General features: G+C 43.5%; 1 non-coding gene across 1 annotated transcript; it reads right to left on the bottom strand.

Moving 5' to 3' along the window:
- Positions 1-2,181: 2,181 nt before the first annotated feature.
- LOC122917858 lies at positions 2,182-2,290 on the bottom strand. Its single transcript, XR_006386486.1, has one exon. It is a non-coding gene; the product is annotated as a U6 spliceosomal RNA (small nuclear RNA).
- Between the last annotated feature and the right edge of the window lie 5,679 nt (positions 2,291-7,969).

Below are 7,969 nucleotides of genomic sequence, written 5' to 3'. Positions count from 1 at the left end.
AAGTTAAGGAATGTTTCCTCTGTCCCTATACTTTGAAGCGTTTAATCAGGAACGGATGCTGGATTTCGTCAAATGCTTTTTCTGCATCAATTGAAAGGACCATGTGGTTCTTCTCTCTTCTCTTATTGATTTGTTCTATCACATTAATTGATTTGTGAATGTTAAACCATCCTTGTAACTCAGGGATGAATCCCACCTGGTCATGGTGGATGATCTTTTTAATGTGCTGTTGGATACTATTTGCTAGGATCTTGTTGAGAATCTTAGAATCCATATTCATCAGTGATATTGGTCTGAAATTCTCCTTTTTGGTCTGGTCTTTGCCTGGTTTGGGGATCAGGGTAATGCTGGCTTCATAAAGAGTCTGGAAGTTTTCTTTCTGCTTCAATTTTTTGAAACAGCTTCAGGAGAATAGGTGTTATTTCTTCTTTGGAAGTTTGGTAGAATTCCCCAGGGAATCCATCAGGTCCTGGGCTCTTGTTTTTTGGGAGGTTTTTGATCACTGCTTCAATCTCATTACTAGGTATTGGTCTATTCAGGTTGTGAATTTCTTCCTGGTTCAATTTTGGGAGTCTATAGTTTTCCAGGAATGCATCCATTTCATCTAGGTTGCTTAACTTATTGGCATATAACTGTTGATAATAATTTCTGATGATTGTTTCTATTTCCTTGGTGTTAGTTGTGAGCTCTCCCTTTTCATTCATAATTTTATTAATTTGAGCTTTCTCTCTTTTCTTTTGGATTAGTGTGGCCAATGGTTTATCGATCTTATTGATTCTTTCAAAAAACCAGCTTCTAGTTTCATTGATATGTTCTACGGTATCTCTATCTCATTGATCTCTGCTCTAATCTTGATTATTTCCCTTCTTGTGTGTGGAGTTGGTATAATTTGTTGTTGATTCTCCAGTTCTTTAAGGTATAGAGACAACTGGTGTAATCTGGATTTTTCAGTATTTTTGAGGGAGGCTTGGATGGCTATGTATTTCCCCATTAGGACCGCCTTTGCTGTATCCCATAGGTTTTGGACTGAAGTGTCTTCATTCTCATTGGTATCCATGAATTGTTTCAAGTTCTTCTTTGATCTCCTGGTTGATCCAAGCATTCTTAAGCAAGGTGGTCTTTAGCTTCCAGGTGTTTGAGTTCCTTCCAAATTTTTCCTTGTGATTGAGCTCCAGTTTCAAAGCATTGTGATCTGAGAATATGCAGGGAATAGTCTCAGTCTTTGGGTATCCGTTGAGCCCTGATTTGTGACCCAGTATGTGGTCTATTCTGGAGAAGGTTCCACGTGCACTTGAGAAGAATGAGTATTCTGTTGTTTTAGGATGGAATGTTCTGTATATATCTATACGGTCCATCTGGTCCAATATGTCATTCAATGCTCTTGTTTCTTTATTGATTTTCTGTTTGGATGATCTATTACTGAGAGAGGCGTGTTATGATCTCCTACTATTAATGTATTCATATCAATATGACTCTTTATCTTGATTAATAGTTTTCTTATGTAATTAGCTGCTCCCATATTGGGGGCATAGATATTTACAATTGTTAGATCATCTTGGTGGATAGTCCCTTTAAGAATTATGTAGTGTCCTTCTGTATCTCGGACTACAGTCTTTAGTTTAAAATCTAATTTATCTGATATGAGAATCACTACCTCAGCTTTCTTTTGAGGCCCATTGGCATGAAAGATGCTTCTCCATCCCTTCACTTTCAGTCTGGGTGTATCCTTAGGTTTGAAATGGGTCTCTTGTAGACAACATATGGATGGGTCCTGTCTTCTTATCCAATCTGCAACCCTATGTCATTTTATGGGCACATTTAGGCCATTCATATTGAGAGTGATTATTGATAGATACGTTTTTATTGACATTGTGTTACCTTTGAAGTCTTTCTTTCTGTAGATTGTCTCCATATTTCTGTTCAATGATATTCATAGGATTTTTCCTCCTTTATAGAACCCCCCTTAATATTTTCTGCAGTGTTGGCTTGGTAGTTGCATAGTCTTTTAAGCCTTACCGATCTTGGAAACTCTTTATCTCTCCATCCATTTTGAATGTCAGTCTTGCTGGATGAGGTATTCTTGGCTGCATGTTTTCTCATTCAGTGCCCTGAATATATCTTGCCAGCCGTTTCTGGCTTGCCAGGTTTCTGTGGACAGGTCCGACATTATTCTGATGGGCTAAAAATATGGAACGCTTCATGAATTTGCGTGTCATCCTTGAGCAGGGGCCATGCTAATCTTCTCTGTATCATTCTAGTTTTTTAGTATGTGTGCTGCCGAAGTGAGCACCCATTTCTATTTTTTTAAACAGTTTCAGGAGAATAGGTATTAATTCTTCTTTAAATGTTTGGCAGAATTCACCTGAGAAGCCTTCTGGCCCTGGTTATATATGTATATATAAAAGACTGGGACTGGTAAATAGAACAAAGCCACACACTTGGTTTTTGGGTATATTTTGGTCTGTTAGGAGGAACTACATCCCAGAATTTTAAAGAAAGAAAAACTTATAAATATCCATAAAAATAAGGATAAACATGATGAAGGAATGGAATATGACTGTAAACATGAAAATTAAAAAGATTCTGAAAAAGGAGTTAATAAGATAAGAAGTTGGTTGAAAAAAGGAAAAAAAAAAAAGAGGAAAGAATGTGATCAGGCTGGAGACTAGAGCAAAGCCATGCACTAGAATTAGGGTCTATTTTGATCCATTAGAAGAAATTGTATCCCAAAATTTTAAAGAAAAAAAAAACACCTATATGTATACAAAAAAATAAGGTTAAATACAATGAAGGATAAAATACGACTATAACAATGAAAATTTTTAAAGACTTTTAAAAGGTATTGATAAGATTAAATAGTTAAAAAACATTAAAATAGGAAAGAGGAAAAATTTTAAAAATAGAATAAGAAAAAAATGAAATTGAAAAAATTTAACTTTGAAAGATTAAAGGATCATGGGAGAAAAGCCATGAATTCCATGCTTTGCTTTCCCCTCCTCTAGAATTCCGCTGTTCTCCTAGCTCAGTGAGCTTGGTCTTGGCTGTATGTTCTTGCTGATCTTCTAGGGGAGGGACCTGTTGTAGTGATTCTCAAATGTCTTTGCCGGAGGTAGAATTGCACCGCCCTAGCCAGGGGCCAGGCTAGGAAATATGCTCAGGTCCGCTCTGGGAGCTTTTGTTCCCTGAACGCTTTCCGTACCGCTTTGGAGGGCGGGAATGAAAATGGTGGCCTCCCAGTTTCCAGCCTGGAGAAGCCGAGAGCTCAGGCCCCGCTCTTCAGTGCACCCTTAGAGAAAAGCAGTCAGTCCCTCCCTGGTCTCCGGCCACGCTCTGTGCTCACCCGGCTTGTGACCAAGAGTTTCTATCTCTGGCACACAGCCCTGTTTGGAGTCTCCAAACCCAGCAGATTCCTGACTGTGCTGGTTCCCCTGGAGGAGGAAGTGGGCTGTCTCCCTGGATCTGCCACTTGTGGCATCTCTGCCCAAAGAGCAGTGGCCCAGCTGTGCCTCAGATCATGGTTTAAGGTAAGCCCGAGCTGAGAGCACACTCCTTGGCTCCGTCTCTGTTGCCTGCTTTCCAGCTCCAATACCTGGCAGCTCTGCCACACTCAGACACCCCCGATCTTTCTGTGACCCTGTGGGACCTGAAACCACACTGTCCCTATGAGGGCTCCACATCCATGTAGCCTCTGGAGTGATGTTCTTCAGTGGAGCAGACTTCTAAGTTCTGATTTTGTTCTCTGCTGCTCCACCACTTGCCGGGAGCCAGCCCCTCCCCTCTGCGGTCTCTCTTCCCATATACCATCTTGGATTCACTTCTCCACACGTCTTACCTTTCAGAAAGTGGTCAATTTTTTGTTCCTAGAATTGCTGCTCTTCTCTTCTATCTCCTGCTGAGTTTGTAGGCGTTTAGAACATTTTGGTAACTGAACTCCTGGGACCTGATGATATTTTGATCTCCTACTCCTCTGCCATCTTGTTCTCTGAGTGTGACTCTTGATCTGGGGGTTGTGAGTTCGAGCCCCATGTAGGGTGTAGAGATTACTTAAAAATAAAAACTTAAAAAAAAAAAGAATGATAAAGCTCAGGATTGAGTTCTGAGTTTTCTGAAGTTGAGAAGTTAAGCAAAAAATGGAGAATCTGAAAAGGTCACGTGAGGAGGAACAGTCACTGAGGTAGGAGAAACATCACCAAGTAAGATTATGCAAAAGCCAGGAGAAGAAAATGTTCCAAGAAGAAGGGTACAGGTCAACTGTGTCAAATGTTGCTAAGACATCAAGTAAGATGGGAACAAAGAAGTAAACACAAGGTTCTGGCAACAGGGACATCATTGAATTTCTGCAGATGTTATGAACATGGAGGGCATGTCAATTTGGGAGCCTAGTAGTACTGGGTTTGAATTTTTGTTCCACCACTTACTAGCTGTGTGACTTTGGACACGTTATTTCTCTTGTCTGTAAATTTGGATAATGATGTTTCCCTGATGGGATTGTTGTAAAGTGTCCATCAAGTACACGAAATTACATAGCATCCAGTTCATTTTGGTTCCCATTTTTCAGGCAGCTGTAGAAAGGCAGGGAACTTGAGACAGTCCTAGGGAAGAGGTCTTGGTGTGTTCAGGTTCTGGTTTGGAAACCTCCGCAGTGCTCATTTTCAAAGAAAAAGAAAGGTTTATTGACCCAGAAGCCAGAAAATTCAGGCAGCTGACTCTGTCCAAGAGGAAAATGAGGGCAGATTTCCCCTTGCAGCTCAGTCTGAACCCTTAGCCTTTTGGTGTGTCATCAGGGATCTTCCCTAATGAAGTTCGAGGTCATATGTTTTCATACCAATTGGTCACTATCCTCACTCCTATTGAGTTCTGGACTGAGCAGGATGGATTGAGGCTAAAGGTGACTGACTTGCTGCCTAAAACCTTGAAGGGTATGTTCTGAGCAAAATTGCTATTGGGGATAATACTCCTGTCACTTGGACAAGTTTCTGGGTATATAAGAAGCTCTAGTCCCTGTGGTAAGAAGACTATGGTCCCTCCAGCCTTTGCATGGGGACGAATGGATCAAACATAGCAGGGGAGCCCATTTTGGGGCCATATTTGTGCTTTCTTCCTGTAGAAATGTAGCTGGGACAATAGGGTAGAAAATGGCCAGAATGAGTGGTCACTGTCTACATGGTAGTGAACAGGTGCTGGATTTAGTGCTTATCCTAAATGGTCAGGTTTGAAGTCATCATATTATTATTCCCAGGAGTTACAGGGAAATGCCAGGAGCTCAGTAGAGTTGTAAATGAGAATGAGTGCCAGGAAAGCAGGTAGTGCTTAGGATAGGGAGGGCAATGTGTGGCACACATGCAGCCACTCTGTAGCCCTGGATCCATGGCAGACACTGCTAATCCATCACCACTCACTCCTACTAAACCTAAATTTAGCCTCTAATCTAACCCAGACCTAAACACATTCTCAGCATAGAGCCCCATGTTGCCACAACCTGTACTTTGGCCTTGGCCTACAAGACAGACAGTGAGTATTCTTGAGCTAGCATAATTTTGCCAATTGAGCTGGTGCCCAAATAACTCTCTCTAGTCTGAGGAGAGGAGTGTTTGGTCATGTTTTAAGAGTATCTTGTACTTGACCATCATCTGCCCTCTTTCATTATATGAAACTGATTTGAGATGATGGGGTTTTGGAACTGAATGGTCATGGGTGTCTGAGAGCAGCTCTTTTCAAGTGTTACGATCATGGTAAAGGCAGGTTGTGTGGTGAGTCTAGAGCGGGAGCTGAGATGGTGCTCCCAGGTGGCACCGATGCAGCTGAATGAACTACGGTCTACACTTTGAGTAACGAGGAAATCGACTGTGTTAGGCAATGACTCACCAGAGAGGAGAGGAAAATCTCAGACAAACAGGAACCTAATAGGGCTCACAGTGTTCTAGAGAAAACTTGGCAAGATCATGCAGCCACCTGGAGAAGCAATCCAGGATGAGGTAACTCATGCGCTCTCATCTTATGAAATGCGTGAGTGGCTTGAAGACTCAACAAATGCCTGTCGCCTTGTATGCAGGTGGCTGCTCATGAGTGGAGAAGGGTGATGGCTGCTGGGCACCTTGCCTTGCCACTTGGGCAGAGAGGCAACCAGCAGGCTGCCAGGAGACTTCTTGCAGTTAGCCGGGATCAGGACGGGTGTAGAGGAAAGTCTCCCAGGAGCAGAGTGAGTGGCCAGGGACTCTGCCCTTGGCATTGGTAGCTGTAGCTTTTTCAGGGCCAGAGGTAGTCCTGGAGCATAAGCCACCAACCAGAGGTCACTTCTGTGGCTCGCTTCTGCACCTTTTCCCTCCGTTTCGGCAGGGGATGCTTGTTGGAGCAGCCTTCCTGCCACAAGGGAGCCCAGTTAAGATGGTTTATTGGCTTTTTCAATGCACGTATCTCCTGTTGGGTACAAGGTTGGCCTGACTCAAGGCACATTCAGATAAGTGACTGCTGAAACCTAGTTGGTTAGGAGAGGCAGTCACAGAATGTTGGGGAGTGGCTCTCACCCTCAGACCTAGTTCTTCTTGAGATCTTCCATGCTAAGTATGCCCAGGTGCCCCACTGGGCCACCTAGCATGATGGGAAAGGTACTGGTTTGAACTCGAATCTCAACTCCTCACTTAAAGCCTCTGGGTGTTGGACGGGTGACTTGATTTCTCTGAACATTGTTTTCCTCACTGGCAAATTATTAGCTCCTTGCAGAATGTCAGGATTAAGTGAGGCAATGAATGGGTACGTGCTGAAGGCAAGACCTGCCTCATCTCAAATACTCACACAGGGGGGTCCCTTCCTGGCTCCTCTTCTAACACAGCCTCTGCTGCCTGGGAGTGGCTGGGCAGGGGAGCTGCTGACCCTGCCCAGTCTCTGCTGGCTCGTCGTCCTCTTCCATCCTTTTGGCAGCAAGCCCCCAGGAAACACGTGCTTCTCTTCCAATATAAAATGAAAACGTGAGGGTTTTATGAACCACTAGATTTGGAAATATCGAGAGTGACCATACATCATGGTACCTCCAGAATAGTTCCAGTATATACGTGATGTCCTGTCCTTTTTAGCAGTATGACCCTCTCAAGGGTCCCAGTTGTTTGTTTGTTTGTTTTTAAGGTTTTATTTATTTATTTGACACAGAGAGAGAGATCACAAGTAGGCAGAGAGGCAGGCAGAGACAGAAGGGGAAGCAGGCTCCCTGCTAAGCAGGGAGCCCAATGCGAGGCTCAGTCCCAGGACCCTGGGATCATGACCTGAGCGAAGGCAGAGGCTTAACCCACTGAGCCACCCAGGTGCCCCTCAAGGGTCCCAGTTTGAGTGATGAAGTAGAAACTCTAAGAGGCAATGCAAATACTAGGCTTGTACAAATCCTTGTACATTGTATTTAGAGTTAGAAGTTATATACATATGTGTATATGTAGTTGGAAGTACATTGTATTGTAGTTGGAGATTAACTGTGCAGTATAACTGCAGGAAACACAGGAGTTGAAATGGTTCTTTCTACCTTTCTCATTTGACCTGGCCCCCTTGTTCCTACCCTTGTCTTTGGTGTGGGAGGAGGGATAAGAGTAAACCCAAAAAGTTTTGAGGATTGGACAGAGCCTCAGGAGCAGGAAAATCTCCCTGGCCAGAAGAGGACCCTCCTAACCCCCCTCCACTGGTACCCACCATCAGCCTCCAGGCTCCCTTCCAGCTCCAGCCAAGGCCAATGAGTCATTCCCATTCAGGCCTAGACCTGTGCTCAAACAGTTTGTGAAGAATCTCCACTTTCCCTCTGCCAGTGAGGGTGGCAAATATTTTCCTGAGAATGTGAAACCCACATGGGCTCCAAGAGACCAGAGCCCAGCTGGGCCATCTGCATTGCTCAAACATCTCTCTACTTCCTTCTTCTCTCTCTCTCCCTCTCTCTCTGTCTGTCTCTCTGTCTCTCTGTCTCTGGTCTCTTATGGAAGCTATATTGAAATTG

Source organism: Neovison vison, chromosome 9 (genome assembly GCF_020171115.1).
Source record: "Neovison vison isolate M4711 chromosome 9, ASM_NN_V1, whole genome shotgun sequence".
NCBI lineage: Eukaryota > Metazoa > Chordata > Mammalia > Carnivora > Mustelidae > Neogale > Neogale vison.
Note: the sequence above shows the minus strand (reverse complement) of the source record. Positions and strands in the feature narration are given on the sequence as shown.